Here is a 16,696-nt window from a genome sequence, read left to right on the forward strand (position 1 = left end):
GTTAGCGAGTTCACCTGAAAAAGTTTGTCTAATGTTATTCTTGTCATGGGACGACTTAAATGAGGACAATAATTGTACCCTGTTGTCAGGGTGAGTTCCAGGAAGTAAAGTGAGAGAGAGAGAGAGAGAGAGAGAGAGAGAGAGAGAGAGAGAGAGAGAGAGAGAGAGAGAGAGAGAGAGAGAGAGAGATAGATTCAAAATCATAGCTTCATGGGGGAAGGGGCCTAGTTTGAACATCATTTGTTACTTTGTGAGGACATTTTCCTCAATACACACAGCATTAGGTTATTTTTGTCATAACATTTGTTGTTATACTTATAATTTAAGTATTAAAAAATCTGTTTTTATTCCTTTTAACATCTTGATTTTTTTTTCAGACATTCCTTGACCTAGGCCTACCAGCCCAGATAGGGGAAGGACCGTAAAAGGGGGCGGGGCTCCTTGAGCTACGTAACAGTAGCAGGCGTTAGGAAGAGACTGATCAAAATAATGACGGTAGGTATTTTGAAAATTAAAGTTTTAATATAATCATTTGTATTTATAAGGAATTTTTTTTTTGCTGGTAAATTGATTTATAAACTATCAAAATACTTGAGGTATACTTACGGATATCCAATGCGTGGATATAAGGATTTAGACGATTTAATGTTCATGATATCACATTATTTAATTCAATAGTTTTTGTGGAAATTATTGGATTCTTGTTGCTTGTGGGTGTGGGGGTTGGAATGGAGGTATTCTTATATATTCTTAGTGTTATTGGTTTTTTTATTATTACCTCCGCCAACGAAGTTAGGTGGTGGTTATGTTTTACCCTCTGTTCGTGGTTGTTTGTTCGGGTGTGTTTGTGAACAACTTCTTGGCCACAATTTTAATCGTAGAGTAATGAAACTCGCATGGATTAACTTAAGTAAAAAGCTGGAAATTATTAATTTTTGGAAGATCAAGGTCACGGTCAAGCAAAATGTCCAATTCACGTAATCAGCCACAAGTTTGGACATCGTTCTTACAGAGACTTAAAACTTGGTTCATATGCAAGTGTATGAAAATCCACGCCAATTACTGAATGTTGAAGGTCAAAGGTCAAGGTCAAGGTTGAAGAAAAGGTCGAAAAATAAGCCCCTCTAGTTTCCTTGTTTCATTTTTGGGTTGAAACCAGTAAGAAGTTTTAGCTTTTTATGATTTTTATTCAGTAGAATTTTTCATTTTTTTCCATACAGTTGTTTAGAATTGGTCAAAATTGCAAGGTCTAGATACTTCAAGCGTTTACTAATCATTTTATATATGTTTTTAAGTATAATCTTGTAACTTACCTTGAATGGTAGGTTATTTCTTGATAGGTTAATTTTTGAGAGAGAGAGAGAGAGAGAGAGAGAGAGAGAGAGAGAGAGAGAGAGAGAGTGGGGGCTGTAATAGGAGTTACTTTGGGATTGCTTACATGCATTTTCTCCTTTCAATTTGACAACTGTCGTTAAAATAACTGACCCAATTATTTAATCCAATATCAGTCACCCTAGATAGAACCTGGATATGTAAAGCACCTGGTATGGATGGCTTGAAGGCTGAGATGTTAAATGAAAGGTGTGTGACTGTACTTGAATGGTTGGTGAGATTATTGACTATAGGTTTTATGTTATCAATGGTATTGGTGTACTGGGTGTGTGCAGGTATTGTTCCGCTATACAAAGGTTAGGAAGATGTGCGTGCGTGTTGTAATTCAAGGGGTATCAGCTTCGGTGTGGTTAGAAAAGTGTATTGTAGAGTACTAATTAATAGAATTAAGGATAAAAGAGGAGGATGCAATCGTAGAAGTGCAGGGTAGTTTTAAGAAGAGGTAAGAGATGTGTGGATCAGATTTTTTACAGCAAAGCAGATATGGAAGAAATATTTAGTAAAAAGGTGTATGTTACGTTTATGGACATGGAGAAAGCGTGTGATAGAGTTGATGGGGAAGCGATGGGGAATGTGATGAGGCTATATGGAATTAGTGGAAGGTTGCTGCAAGCAGTGAAGAGTTTATACATAGGCAGTAAAGCGTGTGTTAGGATAGGAAATGGAGCGAGGGGTTTCCCATGACAGGATTATGGTATCGTGTATTTACTTGTTAGTTTATACTGATGTCCCCCTTTCACGTCGCAAATAAATGGTTACCCTACATATGATGGCTATACTGTGCAGTATTGTGCCTTATGTAGACCATAATGTGCTGTATTGTGCCTTATGTAGGCCATACTGTGCTGTATTGTGCCTTATGTAGGCCATATTGGTAGTATTGTGCCTTATGTAGGCCATACTGTGCTGTATTGTGCCTTATGTAGGCCATACTGTGCTATATTGTGCCTTATGTAGGCCATACTGTGCTGTATTGTGCCTTATGTAGGCCATATTGGTAGTATTGTGCCTTATGTAGGCCATATTGGTAGTATTGTGCCTTATGGTGGCTATACTGTGCAGCATTGTGACGTATGTAGACCATACTGTGCTGTATTGTGCCTTATGTAGGCCATACTGTGCTATATTGTGCCTTATTGTGGCAATAATGTGCTGTATTATGCCTTATGTAGGCCATATGGGTAGTATTGTGCCTTATGGTGGCCATGATGTGCAGTATTGTGCCTTATGTAGGCCATACTGTGATGTATTGAGCCTTATGGTGGCCATACTTGCTTTACTTACGTGTTTTGGGTTCAACTCCAACCCTCCACTGGAGTCGAGTGAACTACTTCTCGGGCGGGTCCATATTAATCATCTAACGAAACATTTTCATTGTAACTTATACAATTCTTTGATTGTAGCATCTTCCAAATCATATGATCTTGTGAAAAGTAATGTCTTTAGTTTCTTCTTAAATTCAATTGCTCCCTTTAGGTCCTTCATTTCAGTTGGCAGTTTATATAGTGTCTAGGCGCACAGTAGCTAAAAGCCCTTTCACCAAATTTACTATTTGTTCTTGGTTCAGATAGCCTATGTTTGTCACTCATGTCTTGTGTTAACATTTGTTGCTAGTTCTAGTTTATTCAGGCATTCTTTTAGATATTTTGGTTCATTTTGGTTCAGTATCTTAAACGTTAGTAAGATTAGCTTGTATTCAATTCTCTCTTTTACCGGTAGCCAGTGTAATTTAATTAGTGCAGGGGTAATTCTTTCCCTATTGTGTAGTCCTTTTATTAATCTGGCGGCTCTGTTTTGTCCTCTCTGAATTTTCTTCAGCTGATAATTTGGTAAGCCATAGAACAGTGAGTTGCAGTAATCAATTCTTGAAAATATATGGTGATAAATGAGTATGGCCATAAATTTTTTATCTAAGTATTTACTAATAAATGCTATGTTTCTTATATGATAGTTGCAATTTCTTACCATGTTATTTATATGTTCGTTCATTGTCAGTCTATCATCCATGATTACTCCAAGATTCCTAACAGATTTCTTTAGGTCAATGATCGATTGACCTATTTCAATTCTTTGGAAGCATTCGATTCTTTTTATATCTTTTTCATTTCCAAAAATAATACATTCACTTTTGTCTTCATTGAGCTTGAGCTTTTTTGTTAACATCCAAGCCTTAATGTCAGTCATTATTTCATGTATCTTTCTTTTGGCTTCATCAACTGATTCTATTGGGAAATAGAATTGTGTATCATCAGCGTATATTTTAAACTTAACTCTGTGAGTTTCAAGTATATTTGCCAGTTCAATCGTGTAAATTTCAAACAGGAGAGGACCTTGTACACTGCCTTGAGGTACCCCTTTGGTTAGTTTTCTTGTCTCAGATTCAACATCTGATATTACTACTTTAACTTTGCGGTTTTCAAGATAATTCACAAACCAGTCGTGTGCTCGTTCTACGATGCCCACAGCTTTAAGGTCTTCCATCAGATATGTATGTTCTACAGTATCAAATGCTGCACTTAGATCAAGCATTACAAGAATGCAACACTTTAAAAATATGACAGATTTGATATTGGTCTATATGAACTTAAATTGTCTGCATCACCTTTTCCTTTATACACAGGCTTGATACACGCAACTTTTTCACAATCAGGGAAAACTGCCTGTGTTAAACTCATATTTACCATGTTTCGGTAGGTCTCTTGTAGTCTGGGGAAATTTTCTGCATCTTTTACATCATTAATTGGAAATGGATCATTTCCGCAGTAGGTTTTTTTTACTTTATTATTCTCATATAATCACTCTGACTTAACTCGTTGAATACCCTTAGCTTATTTACACCTGTTGCTGATGTATTCCTTCGCTCTGTTGTGCTGATGTTATGAAAACTGGAGCAGATTTGATTTATTTTTTCCTCAAAATAATCAATAAAATCATTTGCTAGGCCTTTAGGATCATTAGTTATGTCAGGCAACACTATTTCTGTCTTCAGACCTAATAGTTTCTTTAGGTTCTTATGTATTTTCCGTGGGTCATTTTCATTGCACACTTTTTTATAATAGGCCTTTTTTTTTAACTAAGATAAGGTAATTGTAGCGATTTCTAGCTGCTTTGTAATGTTGCCAGTTTTCATTATTTTTATTTCTTTTCCATTTATCCTCCATTTTTCTTTTTCTTTTTTTCTCTTCGTGTAATTCATTATCAAACCAGTTCGATTTTTCTTTAATTTTGATTATTTTTGTTATTTCCGGGCACCTATTGTTATAATTAGTTGCAAGTATAGTTTTACTTCTATCAGTAATGCAGTTTATGTAGTATTGTCTCTCTACGAGGGTGTGATTTTCTTCAGTTACAGACTGGTGTTATCCCTTTTATATCCTCTAGGCTTTGTTCAATGAACTCTTTTGGATCAAAGTTAGTCTTAATTCTGTATGTGATTTCCTTCTGTGTTGCATTATTTTTTCTAACGTCTATTTCAAAAGACATCAACTTATGCATTGGGGATATAGAGCAGTCAGGTTCAATCTCCATATTTAGTATGATGATGTTGTTTTTGTTTACTATAACTAGATCTAGTATATGATTAGACTGAGCTGTTGGTTAAGACACTATGTTTTCAAGGTCGTGGTTGTCAATCAATTCTCTAAATTCATTGACATATGGGTCTACTCTGTTATCAAGATGTAGGTTGAAATCACCACATATAACTATATTTCGATTGTCATTCAATGTATCTAGTAAGTTATTAAATTCATCTAGAAACATTCTTTTGCTTTTGCACGGTGGTCTATAGAGTATAACTATTTGTAGATTTACCTTTCGAGATAAAATCTTAATATTCATATATTCAAATGAATTAACTATGAGATGATTTCTTACTGTAACTTTATATGATTTCTTAATTAAGATTCCAATGCCACCACCTCTTTTGTCTTCTCTTGGTTCATGATAAAAGTTATAAGATTTAGGTGTCATTTTATTTATTTTCGATCTGTCACTCACATTACCACTCAACCAAGTTTCAGTTAATAAGCAAATATCTACATCTTGATCACTTACGACTTCCTTAATGATATGAGTTTTGTTGCCAATGGATTGTATATTTATTAGATTACATAATATTTTCTTAATCGAAGCCATGGTCAGTATTGTTTCTGGCTCTTATTATTTCTTGCTTATAAACTTCACAGTTTACTTTGTCATAGGATTTATGTTCTGTGTCATCATAGTTCTTTCTCACACAATTTATGCATTTAAGTTCAACAACATTGCAATGACCCGCTTTATGTTCTCTTGCACACTTGGGGCACGACTGTTTATTCTTGCAATTTGCTGCACTATGCCCAAATTCCTGGCATTTGTAACACTGGTAGGGCATGTAATGATCATAAACATTACATATTCTATATGTGGTACTAAGTTTATCTCCATTTTCATAGATTGCTTTACGTATGTTAGGTGTACATTTTCTAATATAGTGTTTATGTTTATCCATTCTTGAATTTTCTTGCATTATGATAGTCAGATCATCGTTTTCTACAATGTGTCTATTTAGCCACTGGTTCTTAAGCTTCAGACTTTGAATAATATCATCATCATCTTCTGGTACATTAGTAAGTTTTATCTTCGGTTTAAGTTTTCCTTTTTCAGTAACAGTGATCTTGTTTACATTACCTTGTTCCAATTCTGATTTTGGCTGCTCCAGGTTCTGTTTATCTGCAAATTTTATGATCAGGTGGCCATCTTTTGTTTCAGCAGTACTTTCAACTTGGGCTTTTAATTTGGTCATAATTGTTTTCTTATTATTAACTGCTGACACCTCATCAGTTGATTTTACAATCAATGTTTTCTTTGATTTCAGCTTTTCAGCATATGTGCCAGTTAGGTACTTCCTATCTATGTCATCTTCATTCCTTTTCTTTTCATTTTTTAAATCTTTCGTTTCATTTCTTAATTCTTGCATCTCATTTCTTGTTTCTTGCACTTTGTTTCTCATTTCTGTTATGCTATCCTTCATTTCTTCTATTTTATTCATCAAGACCTGAACCAAATGATGGGACATTACGACTTCTTCATCCAATACTTTTCTTTGTATGTTTGCTGCATCCTCATTGAACTTATCAGTGCAATTTCTACATATGTAATGGATATGTTCGTTACACAATAGTCTTCTGCCAGCTTGTGATAAATTTTCTATTAATCCAGAACATTCGTTTTCAATATGATACCATTTTTGACATCTATTGCAACAAATTCCCTCATTGGCAACGACAGTCTTGCAGTGCTCACGTAGTTCAGTGTCATCAGATTCCACGGTGGCCAACGATCCATTCGCTGATTCATCATTTCTTCCACAAGCACCTTCCTCCATGTTGTCACTATCATATACTGGTGTATTCTTCATTATCTGTAGAAATTCATTTGTTTCATCTTCAACTGATTTTCCTGTTTCAGTCTTTTCATGAGGTTTCCTTCTAATTTTCTTAATGGCTCCTAACATTTTCCTAGTTTACACTATATCTAAGTCCAAATGGGTCAGGAAAACCATAATTGGTAACTCTTACCTGTGTCCTAGTTGTAATCAACTATTAATATGTAATTTTGCACTATTTAGTATTCCAATGACGCTGATTCCAGTTTACTTAACTTAATGATGTCGGAAATTATTAACTTAACGATTTTCACTTTTAACTTGCCACTATTGTTGTTAAATTTCAACAGAGCACTTCTTCAGCACGTCCTCACTCCAACGCCTATTGACGCAAAATTTAATCTTTTCCAGCTTTTCACATAACAGTTAATCCCAGCGAGTTTCATTACTCTACGATTGAAATTGTGGCCAGGACTCTGTTCACAAACACACATACAAACACAAACAGGGGATAAAACATAAGTTACATAACCAACTTTCAACTTCGTTGGCGGAGGTAATAATCAACAACAACAATATTTGGACTTTGCTAAGGGTATTTATAAAGGACCAGTGCTTCTGTTGAGTTTTAGCCCTGAAAAACTTAGATCAGATGTTATAATGATTATAATCTTAATCTAACTTGGCGTACAAGTGAATTTAATGTTCACATTTGCCAATGTAACGTCCGTGCTCGGTGATTGCCAGACTGGGAATCGACTCAACTTTTAATTTCTTTGGTCGCTGCAACCTCACCATCCTTATGAGCTAAGGAAGGGGGTTTGGGGGAGCCTTTAGGTCTATATGCTGAGTCATCAGCAGCCATTGCTTGGCCCTCCCTTGTCACAGCTTTGATGGAGAGGGTGCTTGGGCTCTGATCATGTGTGCATATGGTCAGTCTCTAGGGCATTGTCCTGCTTGCTAGAGCAATGTTACTGTCACTGCCCCTTTGCCTCTGCCATTCATGAGCTGCCTTTAGACCTTTAAGCCTTTAAACTGTTCGTACCTAAGCACTGGTTTCACATCTGGGGAATGTCGTCAGTGACACCATATAATAGTTTTAATCTTTATTTGAAATTACTCTTTAGGAACCAAATTCTAATGTACGTGTCTACGTTAAATCATGTTTGTGTTTCCATGTGACGTAGGTGATCTTAATTTTGTTTTTTATATTGTAATAATCGTGGCTTTTTCTATAACAGTCATGGGGCTAGTCTTGTTACATTCACCAAGGTGGTTATAAAATCGAGCCAGTTTATTTATTTATTTGTATGTGTGTGTGGACAGAATTACGTCAAAACCACACGACGGATTTTGACCTAATTTTCAACAAAGATAGATCTTAGCCCATGGGTGACTCTCCTAACCGTTGGCGGAGGTCAGATCAGCTCCTGTTTTTAATAACGCTTTTTTTTTTTTTAGTGGCTCAGAGTCTGGTTAGAATGGCCGCTCGTATAGTTTAATTTTACTTTAAATGTGCTTTTCGGGTCTTATACTGCAGGGGAACCTTACTCTCTCCAGGACTTTTCGTAATTCATTTTATTGTGTACATTCCAAGGCATTCAGCATTTCACACCGCATATTGCTCGTTTATTGTCAAGTCCACATTATCGAAGCGCTTTGAGAACAAGAAAGTCTTTAGTTTTCTCTTGAAAGTCTTAATATTTCTAATCCTTCGGATGTCTAGAGGGAGTTTATTGTATGGTCTTGGGGCTGCACATTCGAAAGCTATAGAACCTAGTACAGTTGACATGTATCTTGGTTCCATTAATTTGAAACAATCTGTAACTATTCTCGGATCAAACGTTGGCTGCACAATACATAGCTATTCTCTTAGATATTTTGGACGTCCGGTTCTGATAACTTAATGGATTATTTTACATAATTGTTAAACAAAATTCTTGCTGTAATAGGCAGCCAGCGTAAATCAATTAGTATAGGAGTGATTACTTAAAGGACTATATTTTTTCAAGTCAATAAAATTGTTAAGCTGAACTATCATCTTTGTCTTATTACAATCACAGAAGAAGGACTTTGATGACGTCATGAAAAGGATGGACGTCTTGCAGACACAGGTCGAGGCCCTGCAGAAGTTACTGGAGTCTGGGAGGGGACGTGGTCGGGGTCGTGGATGTCGAGGCAGAGGACAGGGCTCCAGCACATCTCAACTGCAAGTGCCTGCTCCTGCAGCCGCCCCAGTTGACCAGTCCCCTACAGCATCACAGTCAACCTGCCCGCCCTTTCGGGGCATATGCTACAAGTGTCGTCAACCTGGATACATCAGGGCCGAGTGTCCTTTAAATGGGTAAAATCCAGCTTAATGGGGCATATGCTGGGTGTCGACAGGGAGCGCCCCGTCATTGATCGGTTGGTTGGCCCATCTTGTGAAGTAGATGTTTCCATAGAAGGAGAGGATGTTACTGCATTACTCTCAGCAGTTTCAGCAACAGCTTGGTTTGGAGGTCTATTCTCTGGAAGAATTGCTTCGGGTGAAGATTGCTGATGGAACCATCCTCAGGTATCTCGGTTATGTTGAAGTCAGCCTTCGATTTCCGGACCTAGATCTTAGCCTCGATACCTTAATGCTCGTGGTCCCCAACACTGAATATCATAGTCAAGTACCTGTTCTCGTAGGTACGAACATATTGAGCCGATGTGAAGCAGACTGCAGGGAACCTACTCGTCTGGACGGGTTATCCGCTCCCTGGAAGATGGCATTCAAGGCCATGGTGAAACAACAAACTATTACATCGACTGTTCAGAGTTTGGGCTCTGTAAGGACCACCAAGCCCATCGTCATCCCTGCTGGGGGTCGCCGATTGGTTCATGGTTGTAGTCGGTTCAGTGTACTGTCCGCACCTACCTTAGTGGCAATAGAAGATCCATCCCGATCGTCTTTCCCCGGCGGTTTGGTGGTGACCCCAGCCATAACCATGGTTCAGCCTGGAACTTCTACCAGCCGGATTCCTGTGGAAATCGTGAACTTTTCCAGCAAGGGGGTGACCATCTGCCCGAAGACAGTGTTGTGCGAGTTGCATAATGTAGACCTGGTGCAGCAATCCGTTGCGCCTACTCCTGGTTCCCAACCGGCGCCATCTACAGCAATCCGTTGCGCCTACTCCTGGTTCCCAACCGGCGCCATCTACAGCAGTGGATCATGGTGCAAAAATGGATGATGACGCATTTTTGGCCAAGTTTGACCTATCGCAGCATTTGTCTCCAGACCAGGTAGCCCAAGCTCGGAGGATGATCCAGAATTGGAAGTCAGTGTTTTCGCTGCACGACCTGGACCTTGGGCATACACAACATGTACAACGCCAAATCAACTTGAAGGATGATCAACCCTTTATAGAGCGACATCGGCGCATCCCCCCAGCCATGGTTGATGAGGTCCGTAAGCATATCCAGGAGATGCTTGATCTTGGTGTTATTCGCGAGTCTAAGAGTCCCTACTCATCCAATGTAGTGCTCATCCGTAAAAAGGACAAGTCTCTTCGTTTCTGTCTGGACTTGCGAAAGCTCAACTCCTTAACCATCCGGGATTCTTATGCCTTGCCACGCATCGATGACACGCTCGACAACCTGCATGGTGCCAAGTGGTTTAGTACTTTGGACTTGAAAAGTGGGTACTGGCAAGTAGAGTTGGCCGAGGAAGACAAGCACAAGACTGCATTCACCGTTGGTAACCTAGGGTTCTGGGAGTGTAACAGGATGCCATTTGGTCTCACAAATGCACCAGCTACCTTTCAACGACTTATGGAGCATTGTATGGGCGACTTGTACCTCACGTACTGTCTACTGTATCTCGACGACATCATCGTTTATTCGTCTACGTTTGAGGAACACCTGGTCAGGTTAGAAGCTGTGTTTAAGCGCTTGCAGCAGGCCGGTTTTAAAGCTCAAACCCTCTAAGTGTCATCTCTTTGCCCGGGAGATCAAGTACCTTGGTCATGTAGTGTCCGAGAGGGGTATCCACACAGATCCCGAGAAGATCAGCAGTGTTCAGTCCTGGCCCATTCCGAAGTCTGTGAAGGATGTCCAGAGTTTCCTGGGATTTGTCGGCTATTACCGTCGTTTTGTGCAAGACTTCGCCCGTATTGCTCATCCACTGCATCGGCTGACAGAAGGCCCAGTTATAAAGGTCCATGGTGGGAAAACTCGGAAACCACCTGCCTCATTCCATTGGAAGGAAGAGCACCAGAAGGCTTTTGAAGAGTTAATCGCCCGTGTTACTTCCGTGCCACTGTTGGGGTTTGCTGACTACAAGCAGCCATTTATTCTCCATACCGACGCCAGTTCTGAGGGCTTAGGGGCAATCCTCTATCAACAGCAGGAAGGTCGGGAACGCATCATTGCTTATGCCTCTCGTGGATTGAAAAACTCCGAGAAGAACTACCCTGCACACAAGTTAGTTTCTCGTCTGTGAAAAGTTTCATGACTACTTGTATGGAGCCCAATTCACTGCCTATACAGACAACAACCCTCTCACGTATGTCCTCAGTTCTGCCAAGCTTGATGCCACCGGACATCGCTGGGTTGCTCAGTTGGCCAATTACAATATTTAAATCGTGTAACGGAGCGGCAAAACTAACGTGGATGCTGATGCCCTATCTCGTATCCAGTGGCCAAGTTCCATTTGTCAAAAGGTGTCCAGTCCAGTTGTTGATGCCGTATTTGCTTCTGTCCAAGAGGATGTTCCAGTTGTGGAGTCAATCTGCTGTTCTCAACAGTGCCAGGTATCTAGCCTGCCCACGGATGGTCTCCATAGTATGACCAAGGAGGACTGAAGGTTGGCCCAGAGATTGATTGATTGATTTAAAGTTTTCAGGCATCCTGACTTGGCCCAGAGAGAAGATCCCCATCTCGTGGAAGTCATCAGTCGGCTAGGAGAGAAGTCTTCAGAGAAATGTTCCTCAAACATTTTGGCAGTTAAGCAACTGATGAGGGAGAGAGATCATCTTGTCTTGGAAGATGGAATCTTGATCCAGAACACACTCGTCCATGGTTTGCCGAAGCGTCAGGTTGTACTTCCCAGTAAGTTTTACCAGTGGGCCTTGGAAGGATGTCATGACGAAGTCGGCATCTCGGTCGTGATCGAACACACACTCTTCTTCAGGACCGTTTCTTCTGGACTGGTATGTCAACAGCAGTTGCTAATTACATCAAGGGATGCCTGCCTTGCGTCAGACGGAAGTCCGCCGTCAACCAACGTGTTCCTTTGGTGAATATCAGCTCATCACAACCTTAAAAAGAAATCCAGCTACTTTTTACTCCTAAATTTTAGAGCTCCCTCTAGTTATTAGTAAATATTGACCTTATTAGTTTACACTAATCTAACTATATAGTTTATTTGAATATCAAATTATAGGCTACTAATGTCAATATTACAACACCAGCTGGGGCATTTTTCAGATCATAAGTTAATCCACGTTTTTCATCATCAGTTTAATGTTTGCTTAAATTATATGCTACAGCTTCACACACACAAACATCGCAACCAAAACAGTCATTTATTCCCTTAAATAATGAAAGTTTACTTGAAATTCTACAAAATACGAATTAAAGTTGGGTAGTTCCTTCACTATATAAGCTATTTATAATATCATCATCTATTGAATATTCACCATTAGCGATTTTACAACACTTCCAACCAGCAAAGAAAATAATTCAGTCATTTAAGCAATCTGTAAAATGCATCCTACTGTTCATGACTTCACTAAAACGTATTTTCTTAATGAAAACACAGATTTGGTCTCTAAGATGTATGCTTTTGAAAGATTGTTATATAAACATCTTATAAGGACTATCTCTATATAGTTTGTTGAAACATATCTCTAATTTCCCATAAAACAATAAATCTCCAGCCCCGCCTCTCATAACTAGACATCGTGGCCAGAAACACAGTCTATTATTCTTTCGAGTTTGACGTATTTATTTAACTTACGGCCTTGATAAGAGCCTTTATTTGTTTAGTTAAAGAAGTACTACCTTTTATAATGTTATTCTTATAAAATCTAATTATCTAAGTCCTAATTCTTCTGATATACGTATAGGTATTTCCCCCTTCCTAGGTATGGTACGTAATTTCATTCATAAAAATAGTTCTATGACGTCATAAATACCACCAATCACAGCAGAGAACGAATCAGTCAGAGACAACAGATATTTCCCGCTAAATATACATAAAGGTGAGAGGGTTCCTCTGGATTATGGCTGCTGTTGGCTAGCGAGTTAATAATGCCAAAGCCTTTGAACTTTTAATGTAATAAATAAGTAACTGATTTCTCAAGCAACAGCTCATAAATCGCAGAAACGCTCTCTTGGTGGGATAATCCAGCCCTCTGATTGGCTGTATCTTCTCAGCTGTGATTGGTTGTTATTTCTGTTTACAAACTCCCAAATACAAGGTAAACATCGTAGCCAAAACCTAGTTCATTATTTCTTCTAAAAAGACGTATTTAATCAGCTTAAGCATTCGAACAAGATTTATTATCTATTTTATTAGTAAGTTAATTATATTAGAAGTTTATTTTTACTATAAACTATAATTTATCAGTCCTAATTCATCTGCAATACATATAGATACTTCGCTCCAACCGAGTCGAATTCATTCATAAAAATACTATTGCCTGACGTCACATACTACAACCAATCACAGCAGAGGACGTCTCAGCCAATGAGACGACAGATATTTCCCGCTAAAAATGCATAAGGCGATAGGGTTCCTCCGACTTATGAGCTGCTGTTGACCAAAAAATCAGCTTCACGGGGAGCAATTTCGCGCAAACGCTGTAGCTATTGACGTTTTTTTCATCCTATTTGGTTTTCATAAGCGTTTCCATGTAAATTTACGGGTATTTGGGCAGGTTCCTTCAACAGCAACTCATAAGTCCCCGTTACTCTTGGTGGTACATTCAAGTCCTCTGATTGGCTATATCTTCCTCAGTTGTGATTGGTTATTGCCTTCGTTTCACGCACAAACGAACACACGAATAGAACATCGTAGCCAGAAAGTCAGTCGATTATTCCTTCAAATATGACTTGTTTATCTAATTTACAAGCTTTAATAAGATTCTTTATTTATTTTATTCAAAAATTGATAACATGGCTAAGATTATTTTTTGTGAAATTTAATTTTTAAAGCTCTAATTAATCTAAAATACGTATAGTTTTTGTTTTACCCCTAGGTAACATCGTAGCCAATTTGTAGATTAATTATTCCTTCAAAAATACTTATTTATTCAGCTTAAGGAATTGAACAAGATTCATTATTAATTTGGATAGTAAATTAGTTCTATCATACGTTTGGTTTTATGAAAAAATATAATTTAGAAGACCTAGTTTATCTGCAATACGTATAGGTATTTCACTCCTACCGAATCGAATTCATTCATAAAATACTATTACCTGACGTCACATACAACCACCAATCACAGCAGAGGACGTATCAGCCAATGAGACGACAGATATTTCGCGCTAAAAATGCATAAGTCGAGAGGGTTCCTCCGACTTATGAGCTGCTGTTGACCAAAAATTCAGATTCACGGGAGCCATTTTGGACAAACGCTCTAGCTAATGACGTTTTTTTTCATCCTATTTTGTTTTCATAAGCGTTTTAATGTAAATTTACGGGTAATTGGGCAGGTTCCTCCAACAGCAACTCATAAGCTCCCGTTACTCTTGGTGGTACATTCAAGTCCTCTGATTGGCTATATCTTCCTCAGCTGTGATTGGTTATCACCTTGGTTTCACGCACAAACGAACACACGCATAAAACATCGTACCCATAAAGTTAGTCAATTATTCCTTCGAATATGACTTATTTATCTAACTTACGGCCTTTAATAAGATTCCTTATTTATTTTATTTTAAAATTAATAGTATTATTAAGATTATTTTTTTGTAAAATAATTTTTTCAAGCTCTAATTAATCTTAAATACGTATAGGTTTTTCTACGGCTTTACGCACAAACGAACACACACATATCATCGTAGCCAGAATGTTAGTCAATTATTCCTTCGAATATGACTTATTTATTTAACTTACGGCCTTTAATAAGATTCCTTATTTATTTTGTTTTGAAATTGATAATGTTACTAAGATTATTTTTTTTTAAATTTAATTTTTAAGGCCCGAATTCATCTGAAATGGGCATTGGTTCATCCCCTTAGGGCTTACACTAGCATTCATTCATAAAATCATGATTAGTGACGTCACCTAAAACCACCAAGCACAGAAGAGGGCGAATCACCCAATGAAACAACAGATATTTCCCGCTAAATATACTTAAGGCGAGATGGTCGCAGGAACTCTCTCTTGGCGGGATAATCCAGCCCTCTGATTGGCTGTATCTTCTCAGCTGTCATTGGTTGTTATACCTGTTTACAAACTCATGCACACGTTTAACATCGCACCCAAACCCTAGTTAATTATTTCTTCTAAAAAGACGCATTTATTCAGCTTAAGCATTCGAAAAAGATTTATCTATTTTATTATTAAATTTATTATATTAAAAGTTTATTTTTACTATAAACTATAATTTATCAGTCTTAATTTATCTGCAATACGTATAGATATTTCACTCCAACCGAGTCGAATTCATTCATAAAAATACTATTGCCTGACGTCACATACTACAACCAATCACAACAGAGAACGTTTCAGCCAATGAGACGACAGATATTTCGCGCTAAAAATGCATAAGGCGAGAGGGTTCCTATGACTTATGAGCTGCTGTTGACAAAAAAGTCAGCTAAACGGGAGCAATTTCGGGTAAACACTCTAGCTAATGACGTTTTTTCATCCTATTTTGTTTTCATAAGCGTTTTAATGTAAATTTACGGGTATTTGGGCAGGTTCCTCCAACAGCAACTCATAAGCTCTCGTTACTCTTGGTGGTACATTCCAGTCCTCTGATTGGCTACTTCTTCCTCAGTTGTGATTGGTTATTGCCTTCGTTCACGCACAAACGAACACACGCATAGAACATCGTAGCCAGAAAGTTAGTCAATTATTCCTTCAAATATGACTTATTTATCTAACTTACGACCTTTAATAAGTGTTTTATTTATTTTATTTCAAAATTAATATTAATTTTGAGATTATTTCTTGTAAAAAAATATTTTTTTAAGCTCTAATTAATCTTATATACGTATAGATTTTTTTATTCATGAATACGAGTGTCTGACGTCACATACAATCAGCCAATGAGACAACAGATATTTCCCGGTATAGATGCATTAGGCGAGAATATTTTGTAATACCATATACGCAGAAAACAGCAATTATTAAACTATTTTTGGTTAATCAAAAGATATTTGATTAAAGTATTCTTACATTTATAATGCATACACCCTTCTCCCTTCTGTATTTAAGTAAATACAACAAGTTATGGATAATGACGTCATCAATCAAAAATCAATAATAGCTATGAATAATGACGTCATGAGTCAAGAACCAATTACGAGCTCGATAGTTAATGACGTCATTATCAAAGCAACTAATCACAGGGCACATAACCTTCCCACTAGACGAGCTAACACTGGGGCTTATGAAATGCTATGCTGACTTATGGAACCCATTTTAAATATCTCAGACATATAATAACGTATGAAGGAAAGCAAATACATTAATGTATACTGTACTATGAATGTGTTTTTATATAATAATTATGCATACGTATCAACACAATTGTTTCCTGTTGCACTGCGGATTATAAATCATATTTTGATATTCTATTGGTCATTTATTCATAATATAATGCACATTTAATCAAAATTGGTTGATTTTTATATTGTTCTTCCATGTGTACGTAGATTGAACAATAAGCTACGCTATGAAAATATGTCAGCCATAAATGAAAAATTATAGTGTACTCTATAATGGATGAAGATAAT

Source organism: Palaemon carinicauda, unplaced genomic scaffold (assembly GCF_036898095.1).
Source record: "Palaemon carinicauda isolate YSFRI2023 unplaced genomic scaffold, ASM3689809v2 scaffold113, whole genome shotgun sequence".
Lineage (NCBI taxonomy): Eukaryota > Metazoa > Arthropoda > Malacostraca > Decapoda > Palaemonidae > Palaemon > Palaemon carinicauda.